Source organism: Mesoplodon densirostris, chromosome X, assembly GCF_025265405.1.
Source record: "Mesoplodon densirostris isolate mMesDen1 chromosome X, mMesDen1 primary haplotype, whole genome shotgun sequence".
In the NCBI taxonomy this organism is placed as follows: Eukaryota; Metazoa; Chordata; class Mammalia; order Artiodactyla; family Ziphiidae; genus Mesoplodon; species Mesoplodon densirostris.
In genome coordinates, this window is record NC_082681.1 from 50,764,841 (window position 1) to 50,781,738 (window position 16,898).

The following is a 16,898-nucleotide window of genomic DNA, read 5'->3' on the forward strand; positions in this document are numbered from 1 at the left end:
AATGAAATGCCTTTGAAGTCAATGTGTCCATGCACCAAACAGATGTTGTTAGGGACTCAGAGCAGGCTCCTTTCCCCACAGCACTGAGAAACACATTAGTGCGGAGGGCATCTTCATCTTCGAAGTGTTCTGAAGTGGCTGACTTGTGTAGGCCACAGAGGAGATGGGAGATCCCCTCATTTCACTGGGGATGTTGTGGTTGTGGAGTTGCAGGCCCAGTAGGAGCACTTAACCTCCTACCTCAAGGTGAGTGCTGTTTACCTTAATAAGCAGCAAGGCTGGAAGGGTAGTCACATTGGTTTGACCTACAGCAATCTTTGAAGGTGGCTAATTGATCAACAGATCCCTTGGATCTTGAAATATCTGAACATACTCCAAAGTTGCATTTGATCAGTGTAAAAATAAATAGAATATAAATAAGTATTTATTTATAATAAAATATAAGAACATTAAAATTAATAAATCAAGCGCTAGATCTGGTGACTTGAGCTATCATGATGGCAAATGGTAGTCCCTTACTCAATTCCCACACTTGACCCAGAACACGATGAATGAGTGGACTACTGAGGAAGGACCCTACAGTGAAGTCGCAAGTTACTGCAGTAAATTTTCTTCCCAGGCTTAGCCAAAGGGACCGTCAGCCATTTACTGCTATTACTGTGCATTTGCTTTAAGGACAATTGCTCTAAGCCAGAGCTCAAAAAACTTTTCCTGGAAAGGGCCAGATGACAAATATATGAGGCTTTGCAGGCCTTTCAGTTTCCGATGGTGCTATTCAGATCTGCATTGTAGAGCAAAAGCTGCCACTGACACAGCATGTCTCTCTTCCAATAAAACTTTATATATGGACAGGGACATGTGAATTTCAAGTAATTTTCACATGCCAGGAAATATGATTCTTCTTTGGATTTTTTTAACCATTCGACTATGTAAAACATTCTTAGCTTGCAGGTCATACAGAAACAGGCTCGTGGACCACAGTTTACCAATCCCCACTGTAAGCTAATGGAATCACTAGGTCCCCAAAAAGAGCACCGAGTGGAAAGTCAGCAAAGTGAGGTGGCAGGCATTCCTAAGGTCTTCTGCCAAGCATAACCCCAAAGCTGATGCCTTTTAACATAGTGGTTTTCAACCTTGGTTGCACACTGCAATCACATGAAGAGTTTTAAAAATGTGATTGATTGTGTCTGCCCCCAAATCTGTTTTAAGTGTTGTGGGTGTAGGCTGGCGCTAGTGATTTTTTTCAATCTTCCCAAGTGACTCTAGTGTGTAAACAAGGTTGAGAAGTGCCTAAACAATTTAAATGATGAGAGTGCAAGTATTTTACAATATTTAGTTTAAAAACCTTATAATTGTGGTTTTGGAATAATAATAGTCCAATAATGAATACATAGAATATTCCATTCATAATAAATACATAACTGTGCTCGAAAGTATGAAATAAGAATTCCCATGTAATAAACGGAGAATGCTCTCCTTCAAGGAAGGAAAGAAGGAAGGGAGGGAGCGAGGGAGGGAGGGAGCGAGGGAGGGAGGGAATGAGTGGTAAGGCAGGGGCCACCAGTGGTAGGGTCAGGGAGGAAGGCTAAACCACTGACGAGCCCAGAGCCAGGTATGGGTTAAAGCCAAGCACCCAGGAGCCCAGGGCTGACTCGACAGTGAAATCTTCTCTTCAGGAGACGGTCACAACCCAGGGTAAGCGTGGAAGGGACAGAGCAAACACAACACATGGAGTGATTGGCACTGAGGGAAAAGGAAAAAGAGAAAAGCCTGGAAAAGACCTAAAGAGAGAATTTCCCTAGAGAGATAAAGGAGTGGTAAAGGTTGAAATTGTATCCATTGTATAAGAAGAGAACACTGACCAGGAAGATGGCTGATTGAATACAAGGGTGGAGTTTCACTTCCTCCTGAAACTTCATTAAAACAACATGAAAGGTAAACAAATCAATACAATGGTATATTACCCAGCAATAAAAAGGCAAGAACCCGGGTGGATCTCAAGAAAAAAAAAAGCTAAGTTCAAGAAGCCAGACACAAAGGAGTACAGGATGTGTGATTCCATTTATACGAAATTCTAGAGCAGGAAAAGCTAATATATAGAAAAGGAAATCAGATCAAAGTTTGCATGGGACCAGAGGAAGAAGAGGAGATTAACTGGGAATCTTTGGGCAGAGTGGTACGTGTTCTATATGTTAATTAAGCTGGCGGTTATCCCTAACCCCTGATTTTTACATGTAAGGAACCGGGCATCAGGAAAAGTTGGGTGAGTCATGTAAAGTGTTGCAGCTTATTAATCAGCGAGGAGATACTCATATCTGCTTATCAATGATAAATTGTCCTTGTTATGCTGCGTAAGGAGCCAACAGGTATAGTGCTTCACCCTAAGCACCTGGGAAGACGCTGACCCAGACACAAACATCCTTTTGTACAAGCAAAGCGTAGATCTGAATGAATAACTATTGTGCATTCCAATCACACATTTATAAACATAGTTGACACTCTCACGCGTTCCTTTGGCTTGACTTCTTAATGTTAATTATTACACATAAAAAAAATAGGGCTTCCCTGTTGGTGCAGTGGTTGAGATTCCGCCTGCTGATGCGGGGGACATGGGTTCGTGCCTCAGCCCGGCAAGATCCCACATGCTGCGGATCGGCGGGGCCCGTGAGCCATGGACACTGAGTCTGCGCGTCTGGAGCCTGTGCTCCACAATGGGAGAGGCCACAACAGTGAAAGGCTCACGTAGCGCAAGAAAAACAACAAAAATCCCCATAAGCATTCATTAATATCTTCTTCTGAGGGACCATACTGTAATATACAGTTTTATACCCTGAGTTTTTTTTTTTTTTCACATTGTATCATGCGGTGTCAGGAATATTCTGTCTTGCATTTTGCAACCTACCACTTAAACCCAATCTGTTTCCTTTTTTAAAAAAATATCTTTAATGGAGTATAATTGCTTGCTTTACAATGGTGTGTTAGTTTCTGCTTTATAACAAAGTGAATCAGTTATATATATATACATATGTTCCCATATCTCTTCCCTCTTGCTTCTCCCATGAGACTGGCAGCCACATTCACGGTGCTTCTTGCTGGTCCCAGGGGTCATAATATGGACCTTGTTCTCCCCCAAAACTGTGATTGTGCCTTCTGCCCTCTATGGAGGACCCCTGAGGGTATGGCACAGAGGATGAGTTTTGTTTCCCACGGCCCCTCCCAGGCATGGAGTGGCTTTCTCGGTTGTGTCTCTCAAAAACATCTAAAAACGTATCGTACCCATAGCTGCCTGGGGCAAGGGAAAGAAGATAAGGCAAGCAGCAGAGAGCCCCCGAAGCCTGGGAAGGGTGAGGGTGATGAGGAAAATTCTTGGGGGAATAAGAGTTTTGAAGGGCATAGCAGAGATTCCAGAGTGCAATGCATATGTACAGGGTAGGACACAGGCTCAGCAAAGGTCTGACAGGAAGCCAAGCTTGCACATGTGGCTGACCTTTGGGCTCCTCAAAAGCTGGAGGTGAAGGCTAAGGCAGAGTTGGAGGCAGCCTGGCTAAGCATCGGTGGAGTGTCCCAGATCAGAAGCCAATCTGCAAAGACTAGACAATATTGTTTTCCTTTCCTTTTTGGCTCCAGGCCCTTCAGGAAATCTCTGTCAAGTCACTATCTGACCACTGATGAAATAGAAGGACAACTTCTGCGAGCACGTATGACAAGGATTTCAATCTTTGCAAAAATACATATCCCAATGTGTGTATGTACTACAATTTGTTTACCCACTCATGCCTTGATGGACAGATGGGTTGTTTCAACCTTTTGAATATAATGAGTAATGCTGCTGTGTGCATTCACGTACAATAATTTGTTTTGGCACCTCTTTCATTTCTTTCGGGTATACAGCTAGGAGTGCAGTAGCTGGGTCATATGGTACTTCTGTGTTTAATTTTGTGAGGAACCAACAAACTGTTTTCCACAGCAGCGAAACCATTTTATCCCCACCAACAATGTACAGAAGTTCCAATTTCTCCACATCCTCACCAAAGCTCTTCTTGTTATGTCTCTTTTTTAAAAAAAAGCTACAGGCAATGTAGTAGGTGTGAAGTGGCATACTATTGTGGCTTTGATTTGCGTTTACTTAACGACTAATAGATTTTCCTCTGATCATTGCTTTTGCTGTGTCACACAGGTTTTGGTATGCTGTGTTTCCATTTTCAATTGTCTAAAAGTATTTTTAAATTTCCCTACTTGATGCATGATATATGTAAACCCATCTAGCTGGGACATAAAGGAGTTTTGACGCATGCACTTTAAGTCCCATTGCTATCCCATTTTTGTGCAGAATCTTCATGTTTTATAAATGGAAAAAAATTGTATAAAAACCCCACTTATTTGTGTTAGAAGGTGCCTCGTCCTCGGGGAGGAAGGCAGGGACGTTCAGGCCTGGACCTACTGGCTCGTGATTGGGGCAGGGAAGAGCAATGGAGGACACACGACATACAGCTTGCAACAGCACTCTTTATTATGAAACCAAACAGCAATCGTGAGTGGGGAAAAGACACAGGACAGCCGACCCTTCAAGTGGCTATGTTACCTGGCCTACAACGTAACTTTGGATTCTTGGTCAGCCAGGCCTCCAACCCCAGGCATGGACGTGGCCTGCGGCTGGAGATAAAAGATGATGTGGATGAAGACAAGGATGGCATCCAAGGGCTCCTTTTAGGGGATTTCTTTGAAGGCCTCCTCTGGGATCTTGTCCTCGGTCTGGAGAGAAGGGGTCGGAATGTCAGAAGAGCCCGCTCCCCAAGTTCCATTCCCAGGACACTGACCTCCACCTTCTTGGCCCCCCTGAAGGCCCAGAAATGTTCATCTTTACCCCACTTGATTCCCAGACCTCACCTTGAGCATACTGCAGACCTGACCAGCTCTGGTGCAGTTCCATTCGTTGTCCTGAAGGCACCTGCAGTGGGAGAACAACAGGTGATCTCCATTAGTACCACAGTACAGTCACGCTGACCATGCAATGCCACCGCTAAATGTATGCCACTTTCTTGCTGGGACACATGTACCAGTATGAACACTATGTGTAATGACGAAGAAAGGCCCAGTGAAAAGCAAACCATCTATCACTAGCATTCATGCCCACTAGAATTCAAAACAGAAAAGTAGAGCTGGGCTAAAGAACAAGGGAATTCAATATATACTGATTAAGAAAGATGTTCAAGAAAATAACAAATGAAAAATTCTAAAGTACAAGTCTCCCAGCATCTTTTATTGAGATATAATGCACACACCACTTTAAAGTATACAAATCAGTGCTTTTTCGTACATTCACATGATTGTGCAACCACCACAACTAATTCCAGAGTCATTTTACCACCTCAAAAAGAAGCTCCTTAACCATTCGTGATCACTCCCTATTCCTCCCCATCCCCCAGACCCTGGCAACCACTAATCTGCTTTTGGTCCCTGTGGATTTGCCGATTCTGGACATTTCATACAATATTTGACTTTTTGTGACTGGCTTCTTTCACTTAGCATCATGTTTTCAAGGTTCATCCATGTCATGACGTGTATCAGAACAGTATTCTTTTTTATGACTGAATAATATTCTACTTTATGGATGTACCAAGATTTATTCATCCATTCATCAGCTACAGGACATTTGGGTTGTTTCCACTTTTCGTCTATTATCAATAATGCTGCTATGAACGTTCCTGAACAAGTTTTAGAGTGTACACATGTTTTCATTTCTCCTGGTAGGATACTTAGGAGTGGGATTACTGGGTCTTATGGTAACTCCGTGTTTAACATTTTGGAGAAGTGCCAAAATGTTTTCCCAAACCACTGCACCCTTTTATATTCCCATCATAACACATGAGAATTCCAATGTCTCCACATCCTCACCAACGCTTGGTATCATTCGTTTCACTAATTAAAGCCACCTTAGTGGGTGTGACCTGGTAACTCACTGTGGTTTCAATTTGCATTTCCTTGATGACTAACGATGTTGAGAAGTTTCTCATTTCCTTCCTGGCCATTTATATGTCTTCTTTGGAGAAATGTCCATTCAGAGCCTTTCCCCAGTTTAAAAACATTGGGGTGTTTGCCTTTTTATTGTTGAGTTGCAAGGGTTCTTCACATATTCTTGCCAGATATGTGATATGCAAATATTTCCTCCCATTCTGTTGGTGGGCTTTTCACCTTTTTGATACTGTGCTTTGATGCTCAAGAGGTTTTAATTTTGATGAAGTCAACAATTTATCTAGTTTTTTTCTTTGGTTGCTTGTGCTTTTGGTGTCATATGTAAGAAATGATTGCCTAATTCGTGAAGACTTACACCTGTGTTTCCTTCCCAGATTTTTATAGTCTTAGCTCTTACTTTTAGATCTTTGATCCATTTTCAGGCTAGGTTCGTACACGGTGTGGGAGTCAGGGGTCAAAATTCTTTGGTTTGCACACAGATACCCACTTGTCCCAGCACCATTTTTTGAAATCAATATTATTTTCCCATCAGATTTTTTCAGCACTCTGTCTGGTTGATCATCAGTTGACCATAAATGTGAGGGTTTATCTGTGGACTCTCAGTTCTAGTCCACTGATTCATACACTGTCCACAGGCCAGTACCACGTAGTCTTTATTACTGTGGCTTTGTAGCAAGTTTTGAAATTGGGACGTGTGAGTCTTCTAACTTTGTTCTTCTCTTTCGAGATTGTTTTGGTGCACTTCCAAATGAAGTTTAGGATAACCTTGTCAACTGTTGCAAAGAAGGATTCTGATAGGGACTGCGCTGAACCTAGTTTGCTCTGGGTAGTACTGCTATCATAATAATATTGCCTTCCAACCCATGAAAATGGGGTGTCTTTCCATTTACTTAGGTCTGCTTTATTTTTTTCAACAGCGTTTTACAGACTCTGGAATATGAGATTTGCACTTCTTTTGTTACATTTGTTTCAAAGCGTTGTACTATTTTGATGCCATGGTAGCTGGGCTTGCTTTCTTAATTTCATTTTCGGTTGTTCATTGCAAGTACATGGAAATACAAATAAGTTTTGTATATCGGTCTTGTATCCTGTAACTTTGGTGAACTTGGTTATCAGTTGTAGTAGGGTGTTTTGTTTTTTTGTTGGTTGGTTGGTGTGCGTGTGGATTGTCCTGGATTTTCCATATACAAGATAATATCACTGAGCATTATACTATCTTGAAAACCCTTTACACATATACTAGTATGATACCTTTTTCATGGGCTCACTTTTATTTTCGGAAGCAAAATATTCAAAAAGCTATTTTTCCAAATTGCTTTCGAGTTTCCATGATTCACTCCCCTACCGTTCCAACCCAAACTCATTCCCATATACACCCAGCACTCACTTCTGAGACCACTCGAGTTTCATCCCAGACAGGGTGGAGAAAGCCTGCACCATCTCCTGCTGCTCCTGGGAGAGGGAGGAGGGTGTAGGCATTGGGATGGAGAACACACTCTGAGTCTCACTGGGGCTGGCGTCCCTCACAAACAGTTCGTCTTTCACAATGCATAGACTGGAGGATAAACGGGCACTCAGACAACTGGACAGATGGACCACCGCACACTCCAAACAACGATCCTGCTCCCACTGCCACTCAGCAACTACATTCCTTCCATACCCCTGCTGTGTCTGTCTCCCAGGTTCCATAACTAGTACCTCTGCCCCTCCCCACAGAGCCCACCTTTGGAGAGACTGTCTACCACCTTCACTCGATTAATAGGTTTATCCCCAACCCACGGGCAATTTCACATTTACCCTTTACCACAGCCCAAGGGCTGGATGCTCTGATCCCCATTCTCGGAAGAAGACACTGAGTCACACAGAGGTCATGTGACTTGACCAAGATCACACAGTGAGTGAGTGTTGTGTCAAGGAGAGAACCCATAGGCCGATTTCAGAGCCCATGCTCTTCTTAACCACTAGGCTAGACTGCTCCTGGGATCTCCCTGCTGGCTTTCCACAATACTGAGTAAACCTAAGGTCTGCACCACCACATTCCCATGCCCCTGAGCCCAGGCGGGGATGTGCATCCCCGCCCACAAAAGGGCTCTCACCTGCAGTAGCTGGCAGGGGTAGTGATGAAGGTCCGGGTGAAGGCACGCACACAGTCCTGAGAACTTCCTTCCACTTCAACAGCAAACAAACAACAGTACCCCTTAGAGCTGCACGTGCTCTACACGCTCACATGGTGTTGCCCAGTCAGGGTATGACTGGACACTCATGCTGAGAGGGCAGCTGTTCACGGTTCCAGGGTGTCGGGAGTGGGGAGGGCAACTATAGGAGCAGTCTGCGCCCAGTGACAGGGTCCCTGACAACCACTACACAAGTTCACGGGATGCATTTTTCACAGCCGCCCAAGAGGTGGATACTACTACCCCATTGCGCAAATGAAGAAACTGAGAGGTTAAGCAATGGCCCAAGTTCTAAGAGCAAGGATCTGGAACGAGAGCCACCAAACTCCACAGCCTGTGTCCCCAACACCCAGGGTGTGCAGGGCAGACAGGCGTGGACACACCTCAGACCTGGGGTGTCTGTGGGAAGACTGAGGGCTAGAGAACACAGGAGGAAGGGGAAGGGAGGGGAGGGGAGGGGAAGGAAAGGAAGGGAAGTAAATGGAAGGGAAGGGAAGGGGTCCAGGAAGCTGGGTGGTTCTGTGCGTGAGCCTGGCCAGGGGAAGGCAGCAGTGGGGCATCTGGGGTGGGGGTCTACACACACCCACCTTTCTTGAACACCCCGCTGACGGAGAAACAGAGCATCATCTCCTGAAAGGGAAGAGCCCAGGCACCCAGTCACCACCTCCACCTCCTACCCACCTGTGGCTTCTTGGGCCCGCCCGAGGGAGGACGCAGGCGCTCACTGTCTGGAACCACATGTCCACCCGAAGGAGCTGAAGTCATGCTGAGTCTTGGGCAACACACAGAGGGTGTGCACAATGACACGTTTTGTGTGCTTCAGCAGCTGGACCCGTAGGTCTGTGAAGAGAGGGGAAGCGAACAAAGGTCAGGCGCTGCCACGCCCTGGGCCCTATGATTGACCCCTTCACTGCCCTTTCCCACCCAGTCTTCCCATCGCACACTCACGGGGGTCCTTGAGGTTCTTTATATTCCTGCTGTCCTTGAAGTACTTGCACAAGCTGCTTCTAGGAGACAAAAAGGAAGAGTGGGTGGTGGGTGTGTGCAGGAGCTGGCCTGTGTCTGCTGGGGAGCCACACGACCCAGGAGCAGAGTCTGGCCTGTGATACTCACGGGGCTGGGTCCTCAGAGTGGAAGGGAATTGTCAGGGAGGAGCAGGCCTCCTCAAGATAAGCACAATGGATATGCGGTTGGTCTCCACACTCATGGATCAAGTAATACCTGAGGGAGAGTAATGAGGACAGTCGATCTCTGTGGTCTGGACCTCAAATGAGACTTGAGAAGTCCGATGAGCAGACCTGTGCTTAGGTCTCCTCAACTCTCCTAGCCCTCCTCCCCTTGCTCAGATTCCCAAGGGTACTTACTGCTGCAGGAATTGCAGGACTAGACTCTTCAGTGTCACAGAGCCTATATAGCATTCCTGGAATCAAAAGGCATTTGAGATTGTGTGGCTGATAAGGGATCTGTGGCTCTCCTGCAACTCACCAAATGTTGTTTGAGCCTCTTCATCACCTTGCAGGGCTTTATTATGTAGGGAGTGTCAACGTCAATGATAATTGGTGAGGGTAACTCCTGGCCATCCTGGAGAAAGGAAGAGGAAAACAGGAGTGGAGACCAGGGGAGTGGCCCTTGATGACTGGGAAAAAAGTTTGGTCAAGTAGGGTGAGGGTCAGAGGTCAGGTGTGAAAGGGCGGTGGAAATTCCATGGGAAAGCTTACAGTAGATGTCTTCATCATGAGGTCTTGGAAGTCTCTAATGTTATATGCAATTTGTGTGTGTGTGTGTGTGTGTGTGTGTATTTATGGGTATTTTTCCAGAAAGTATATCCATGTCATTTTCAGGAGTCCATGTGCCCCAAAATGGTTAAGGGTCTGATGCCAACATGTACTCTAGGCAAGAACCAAAGGGCTTGAGGGCAGGTGCAGAGGTCACCGACATTAGTAAGAGACAATGATTTTCGTAGGCACTTACCAGGCATAACAACTTTGGGAAACATTCTCTGATGGCCCTGTCCAAAACCAAAAATAGAGAAGAGGTGGTTGATAGTTCAAGGTTGCAATGCTTCCTTTGAGCTAAAACGCTAATACCAAAAACAGAGATCAGTGTGTTCTGGCCCATCCAGCAGCCCCATTTGCACACCTCTGCTTCTGATTTTAAGGGTTTTTGGTCCACTTCCCTGTTGAGCACTGAGTATCTGTCATCGTACTGTGTGAAAGGCACTGTCTCCTAATCTCGCTCAATACCTTCACTTTAATATTCCTTCCCTCCCAACCTTCCTCTCCTTCCCGTGGAGAGCTCCCACCCAGACTACCCAGATTCCGTTCTCCAGTGCCACAGGGGCCAGTATTTCAAACCCATGCTGCAGGGCTACCTTCCCCTCCCTTCCTTCCTCCAGGTCCCCATAGTTCTCCATAGTGGCTAGAATAGAACTAAGAATAGTTCTAAGAATCTTAGAAGGTAAAATTATACAGCCACTATGGAGAACACTATGGAGAACGTAACGCACCGCTGTGGGTCCCTACCTGACTTCCAGGGGCTTGGCTGGCAGAGGCCACAGAGTAGAAGGATGCATGTGACCTCAGGATTCAGGTGCCCTCAATCGTGAACTGTAACCGAGAGAACTGAGCCTCAGGAGACCACAGCATGTCCCATGACCATAGAATATACACGACCAACAGCCGAAGGGTAGGTGCGGTGTTCACATGACAGCAGGTGCTTTGCCTGCCATGTGACGGTAGAGGCCACATCCCTGTTGACTCAGGGATCTGAAGATTCTGGTAGGCAGCAATCTTCACGAGATAGAGATGGCTGAGCCTGATATGTGAGCAAGGGGGATATGTGACCAACCATAGCATCCATACGACACTCAGAAGCAGGTCACCTTTGTGACTTGGAGGGCTGAGGATTCCACATGCCACTAGCTCGTGAGGGCCACATGACAGGATGAATCCACATGATGGGCAGGGTTTAGGAGTCTGCCATGCTCTAGCGACTTGAAAAGCTGGATCTACCACATGATCATAGTGGCAATAGGTCCAGAGAGACTACATGAGCTCAGGGTTTAAGGGCTCATGGTGCTGACATGGCCAGTAGGTCTGGGCCTGCCACATAACTGTCTGGACCTGCCACGTGATGGCCGCATCCACGTGACCATAGCCTTAGGAGCCCACGGTGCTCAAAAGCTGGGTCAGCCTCCTGAGTGTAGCATAGTGACAGTAGGGTTCTCCCGGCTGCGTGTTTCAGGAGGCCGTTCTCTTCACGAGAGCTGGAGATCTGAGATTGCCCACATTCCTGGGCTTCCCGTTGATGATGGTGCCTCCAGACGTTCTTCCTCAGAACACAAGCTGGCTTCACCTGCCCCAACCCCTTTTTATTGTGCTAATGTGCTTCGTTCGTGTGCTAATTTTTTCCCTAATAACACGTGAAATTTAACACATAAATTAACACATAGCAATGGACTAGGTCCTCCCTAAATCCATAAACATTGCCATATTTTAGAGTCTACTTCAAAAACCTAAGCGGTGGGTACAGGTAAGATTTGTTGCCATAATTTCATGCAAGTCTAAGAGAAATTAAAGCAAACTCAATAAGTGAATTTTAGCTGTTAATTTGAAAAAAATGTATATAATGATTACTATGTGTCAGGCACGTTAAAACGTCAACTCCTTTAATAGTGGCAATTCTATCAACTAGGTACTATGATTATTATTCCAGTTTTCACAGATGAGAAAGTGGAAGCACAGATGTGTTAAGTCACTTGCCTAAGTGGTAACTGAACCTATAGGTGCCAAACCAGGGTTTACTCCTAGGCACCCTGGCTCCAGACTTTGTGTTTGGATCACCCACAAGAGCCTCCAAAGAAAATTAAGAATAATTCAGTCTTCCTTATTCAGACTAAGCGGAAAGGCATCCACAGTTACTGAAAAGATGAGATCATAGAGGACCTCTTTAAAGTGCCATTTAAATAATTTCCAGTACTACCAGTAATTAGAACTAATCGTAGCTGAAGCCAGTTAAGGCCGTTGGATTCATTTTAAGGTATAAATATAAACTTATCCTTAATAAGTGAAGTATATGTGTATATAAAAGGTGGTATAAAATGCTAGACGTTAGTTGAAAACGTTTCCTTCTTTTATTTTTAAACACCCTAAAGATAAATATTGCAGATTTTATGGCTCTATTTCTCTAAAGAGAAATATTGCAGACTTTATGGCTCTTTACAGAATTCCAAAAGTTAAAAGTAAGCAGAATCTGAATTAGATATTACTGCACTTATATTTTGTTTGCATCTGCCTAGAAAGGACAGAGAAAGGGAAAGGAGAATATACAATAGAGTTTTGGGGTTTTTTTTAATGGCAGTTTTACAAACACCTCTTTTGCTGATTTGTGTGGAAAACTGAAGATCTGTCTGTATATCCAAAAGAGATTTGAAGTGAACTTGCGTGTTTGCTGGCTTAGGCAAACTTAATGCTATACAAGCAGTGGGATTATTTTGCTGGCACCCTGCATCGTGGCATGGCTACATAAATAACCTGAAGAAAATACAACAGACCAAATTTTGCACCATGGTTAAATTTAATATACTGGTAAGGATAACAGACTGTTTGTAGTTGTAAGCCTATTGAAGGAAGTAGTGATTTTTTGGAGTGACTCTGTTTGGGCACATTGGTGTTACTTAGATAATTTTGGAAAATTATTTATGGGACAAATGTAAATGCAGGGTATGAAAATGGAGCCACGTGTTTTCAATAGAGCCTATTATGAAACCTCAAGATGGAATTAGGAAGCTTCTGTATACAATCACTGGATGGAATCCGCCATCAAGACCTGATGGCTGTCCCAACTGTAGCTTCTGTAATGGAGAAATCCACTAATGGTGATTGAGGTCAACTTCTTTCACCAAAAGGCAAACCCTGGAGTTCTAATAATAATTTTCTTGCGAAAGGTTAGATATTCTCCTGTCAGAACTAATGGTCGTATCATTTATTCTTGCCCTGCAATGATTACCAGGAGCTATTTTAGGATTAAAAAATATATTTAGTTACACCAGTGGGTGCCTGTCAGCTCTTTCTTACATACATTGGGGAAGGGACGCTAAGGCTATGGATAAACACCTGTATGAACACAGCTTATGTGAGCTAGGCCGTTTAGGCACTGCACGTATATCAGGCGCTGTGTCTGTTTAGGTGAGGCAGGCTGATAAGCTATTCTTCTTGAATGTTGTTTGGCAAGGTTTACTGGGAACAGCTTTTACTTCTTTTATATTTCTGTTTTGGGGTGGACGTTTTGGAGGTCAGTGCTAGTGGCTTTGTTTAACACAGAGAAATGGGAAAGGAGAATAGGAGACATTTGTGATGCTGCTAAATTAAACATAAATACTCAAATGCTTTTGGTTCAAACACAAATATGTACAACTCAAGTAGAGGTCCTAAGTGAATTTACTTTCACAAAGTAAAATTGACTTAATCTGGTACCATTATCCAAGAGAACTTATCAGATATTGCTGTACTTTTATAGAAATGGTAATCGAAACATGTTTTTCTTTGTTCCTTTAAGAAGCTCGTTAATTAACTAGAATTGACTTTACTGTCAGTGCCAAGCAATGGGAAAGAAGAGAAACAATTGTAGATAATGCTCCCTGTCAGAGTACTCAGTGTGCTCCCTTCCCCCAGCCCAGTGTAAATTTTAACAGCTCTAGGTGATGAGCTCATTCTTGGGGACTACCTCAGCGTTGAAACAGAAAATTACATCCACAGTGAAAACTTCTTTTGAGGCCAAAGGATGATAAGGGGCGAGAAGGCAGGGATCCCTTTCACGGTTTTTGCTCATAAACTATGTCATTTGTGATGGTATGATTCTCTGGTACAGTCTGAAAATCCCTTCCGGGTGAAGACCATTTAAAAATTAAATAAGTGTGTTTCCAGGCTTTAAAAATTATTAGACAGGGAGAATTGAAGTGGTCCTAGCTTGGCTCTTATTATCCACTCATTGTAACTATTTTTTTTGCCACAATCCCCAAATAATTCTAACTATAGTCTTTGAAAGTATTGTGATATGTGATTTTACGTAAACAGCCACATTGTTTTCTTGTTACGATATCACACTGCCATCTACTGCTGGTTGATATGTTCCCATATGATGTAAATGAGTGACATTTGCCAGCTTTCTTTTTTTATTTTATTTATTTTATTTTTTTTTTGCGGTATGCGGGCCTCTCACTGTTGTGGCCTCTCCCGTTGCGGAGCACAGGCTCTGGATGCGTAGGCCCAGCGGCCATGGCTCACGGGCCCAGCCGCTCCGCGGCATATGGGATCCTCCCAGACCGGGGCACGAACCCGTATCCCCTGCATCGGCAGGCGGACTCTTAACCACTGCGCCACCAGGGAGGCCCTGCCAGCTTTCTTTAGGAAAGAAGCAGGCTTTGAGGACTAAGTCATATCAATGAACTCTGCATTTTCATCACATCACCAGATGATGTTTTAATTATCTAATTCATGTAGCCTGTTTGGGTCCAAAGATCATCTAAAATGTACATGATGCTCTACCTTTTTCCCCCCACAAAATCTGGAAAAACCTGCCATATCATGGGCTCTCTAATAACTGAGAGGCACTTGCAATTGGTAACTATCACTGGATTCTGAAATTCTACTTTAGTCTAGTGTATCTGTTTTTATATGGGACACGTTGATGCAATTCAAAGTCTCCCAAATAGGGAGGAGTATCAAGATGGTGCAGTAGAAGTATGTGGAGCTCACCTCTCCCCACAAACACATTAAAAATACCCCTACATGTGAGGCAGTTCTCACAGAAAACCAACTGGAAACTGGCAGAAGATCTCCTACACAACCAAAGCTGCAAGGAATATCTCTACATATCCAGGAAGGACAGAAAAAAAATTTTAAAGGCATGAGGACGGTCCTGGCACCGCTGGGAGAGATCTGTAAAGGAGAAAAGGTCCACATAGGCAGACCCTTGCCCCGGGGAGCCCCCTTGCCTGCTGGAAAGGCCGCTGGGATAGATGGAGGGGCTGGAAAAGCCTAAATTCTGCTCACAAGGAGTGCATGCATGCTGGCTTTCTAACAATCAGGGCAGAGAGAGACAGGCACTGGCGCTGCTGCCTTGCTGCACTCCCCAATCCAAAGCACACACAAGGTGGTGGGGCCACAGATGCACACAGCAGCTGAGCATTGAATCTTAGGTAGACAGGTCCAGGGAGAGGACCTGATCTAGATGTGTGGAGACAGACCGCAGGGCCTGGGGTATGGTCTGGGCCAAACCAAGGAGCCCATTGTCAGCCTGCACATAGTGGGGGCAGGTCCTGCCACAGTGCCCATTATCAGTGTGCACACAGTGGGGGCAGGTCTGGCCATGGTGGACTTTGCCAGCACGTGCGCCAGATGGCGCCATGGAAAGGCAGAGCAGCTGGGCACTGCATCTCGGTTGGATGGGCGCTGGGCAGGAGTATGCAGTTGTTCATTTCACGGTGGGAGCACACTGGCCCCGCTCACTCTACACCATAGCTTGGAGCCAGATCTGGAGCTGACAGGTCCTGGGAGAGGTCTGACACAGAGGCAGCCCAGGTTCCAGGCAGTGGCACAACCACCTCAATTCCTGCAGCCACAGGTCCCCGGCCCCCAGCACCAGCCTACTGCACACCACAGCCCAGCACTAGGTCTGGGGTGAACACAACAGAGAAAGAGATGCAACCATGGGCGGCTTCTGGGCAGAGCCATGGATGCCTGCACTGGAGGCACATAGGTTTGCAGTGACCACACGGACCTCATTAGCTTCAGTGGTCACCTCCTTTGCATCAGGGCATGGGCTCAGGGGCAGTGGAACCTGACTGAACCTGACCCTCAGGGCTTCTGCTCCAACAGCTGGGAATCAGACCCCAGCCCCAACAGGGCTGTGACAGCCATAATGCAAAGAGGAGGCCCCAGCCAAGAACCAGTGCAGGCTCTGGTCAACACAACTTCAAGCACACACCCTATCAAGGGAAGAAGGGCCAGCACACTTTAAGGAAATACGTGGCAAGCACCCACACCAAAACCAGCCCTTGCACCAAAAGTATTGGACTCATACCGTCTACAGAGGGATCCTCCAACCTAAAAACACCCCTTCAAGAACACAGTAGATTGATGCCTGTCCTAAATTCAGAGACGAAGAAAGTTAAGTAGAAAGAAAAACAGAGATACTATTCCCAATAAAAAGAACAAGAGAAATCCCCTGAAGGAACAAATAATGAAGGAGACCTCACCACTTTACTAGACCCCAGATTCAGAAAGGAGGTAAGGAAAAGGCTAAAGAAATTAAGGAAGATTATTGATAGAAATGCAGATCACTGCAACAAGGAAATAGAAACTGTAAAGAGAAATCAATCAAAGTGGACAATTCAATTGCTGAGATAAAAAACAAACTAAAAGCAATAAATAGCAGACTAACCAAAGCAGAAGAATAAATAAGTGATCTGGAAGATAGAATAATGGAAATCACCAAATGAGAACAGCAGACAGAAAGACAAATTTTTTTAAAGTGAAGAAAACATATGAGATCTATAGGATAATATAAAGCATGCGTAATATGCATAATCATATGCATAATGGGCACAGTCATATGCATAAAAGGGGTACCAGAAGAAGAGGAGAGAGAAAGGGGGATAGAAAATGTATTTGAAGAAATTATGGCTGAAAACTTCCCAAACCTAAAGAAGAAAACCGATATCCAGGTACAGGAAGCACAGAGGGTCCCACA

General features: G+C 44.9%; 1 pseudogene; it reads right to left on the bottom strand.

Annotated features, from left to right (window-relative positions):
- Positions 1-4,678: 4,678 nt before the first annotated feature.
- The window catches only part of LOC132482030 (nuclear RNA export factor 2-like), a 39,439-nt pseudogene continuing 27,219 nt past the window's right edge, over positions 4,679-16,898 (bottom strand).